We start from the raw sequence: 2,034 nt of genomic DNA on the forward strand, positions 1-2,034 counted from the left end.
TTAAATTTACAAATTGATTATACACACAGACATAGATACCTACGATTCTATTAGGTATAAATTTTAAATTTATATTTAATAAATTAACTAATTTTTTAAAAATCAAAATTTATCATTGACCTATTAGACATAAAATTAAAAATTTAAAGATTTATATCCCATTTGATAATCATTTTATTTTTTAAAATTAAGCTTATCGACACTATTTGCACCTTCAAATTTATTTCTTTGTTATCTACTTTTTGTGAATGGTTTAAAAAACTAAGCTATATTTTGAGAACCAAAAAAATATCTTTCAAAAAGTTGATTTTGTTTTTTGAATTTGGCTAAGAATTCAACCATTGTAATTAAGAACAATGTAAACCATCATAAGAAATATGAATGAAATAAATTTAATTTTAAAAAACAAAAACCAAAAACTAAATGGTTACCAAATTGGGCTTTAAAGATTTAAAAGATAATTTTAAAAGTTCATGAATTAAATGGACACATTCAAACAATATCTTATTAATTGTATAATTTACTTTTATTTTTTAAAATTAATTAATTAATGTTTAAAACTTCAAACTTAATAAGAGAATGTCTTAGTCGATATTCGAATGCATGTTTGGATTGACTAGAGAAAAAATATATGGTTCAAAAAAGTAATTTTATTTAAGATTATTTAATAAAAAAATATTTAAAATACACTTTAAAAGTATTTTAGAAATTATTTTGAGTGGTAATTAAACATTTTAATTTTTTTTTAATTATTTATTTTAAAAACTAAACACTTAAGTTAAACCAAACTTATATAAAAACAAATATTTAGCTTCATACTTGTATGTATGTGTAAAGATGTCCACGGAGCGGGGCGACGTCGGGATGTCATTCCCATCTCCGTCCCTACTTCCCATTTCATTCCCTATCCTCATGAAATTCTCCAATTGGGGTGGGGTTTCCCTGCAGGGAATTTTTACCAATTACTTAAAAAAAAAAGTAATTTAAATCACATAAATTTTAATTAAATAATTAACTTTATCATTAAATTGTTTATTATAGTTAGTTTTACATGAAAATTTGAATTTAGAGATAAACTACTCAAGTTTTGGCCTAAAAAAGCTAATTAATTTTCTAGTAGAGAGAAATAAATATAAATCAAATTATTCATGTATATAATCTAAATTTAAATATTTAATTTAAGCATATTCATTATCTTTCCCAATAAATAATAAAATTCGAAATTTAGATGTGATATCTATATAATAATAATAATAATAATATTATAACATTAGATAACTATACTAGAAGCTAATCGAGGTGGAGACGGAGAATATGACGAGGGCAAGGGTGGGACGAAGATAGAAAATGCATTTTCCGTCCCCATCGCCGTTTAGCCCACGAGAAAAAAAAAAATTTCACTTCCCACCTAATCGAAGAATCTCCGTCCCATTGGAGAAATTGAATATCTTTATGCATCTCTTCGTTTGTATGCAAAATGAAAGAAAGAAGAGAAAAAGGAAAATAGAGAACTTGATGTGAAAATGAAAGTGATTTTGTATTGTATATTGTAAGAAAGTAATTTATTATTATTATTTGAAAAAAAAAAAAAGGAAAAAGCTTGCCAATTCAACAAAGTAAGACGTGTATAATAAGACGAAGATTTCGTCCAAGTATCGATAGCATGATGATGATGATGATGATGCAAGTCAATAGATGACTGCAGTGTTTATAAATTTAATTGTTAGAAACTTTGACTTTGTTGGGTGATAATTTCGTTTTTGGTTTTTAGTCTTTAAAAATTATGTCTATTTTTTTCTTTTTTTTTTTTTACAATAATTTATATATTTTAAAGATAATTGTTTTTGTTTTCAAAAAACAATTCAAAAATTCAAAAAACAAAAACTGCAACTTGTTTTTGTTTTCAAGATTTTACTTAGTTTTTTTAAACCATTGATAAAAAGTAGATAACAAAATAGAAAATTAGAAGTAAAAGTAGTGTCTACATGCTGATTTTTCAAAAACAAAAACAAAAAACTAAATGATTACGAAACG

Source organism: Benincasa hispida, chromosome 1 (genome assembly GCF_027475165.1).
Source record: "Benincasa hispida cultivar pf3 chromosome 1, pf3_genome.v1.1, whole genome shotgun sequence".
NCBI lineage: Eukaryota > Viridiplantae > Streptophyta > Magnoliopsida > Cucurbitales > Cucurbitaceae > Benincasa > Benincasa hispida.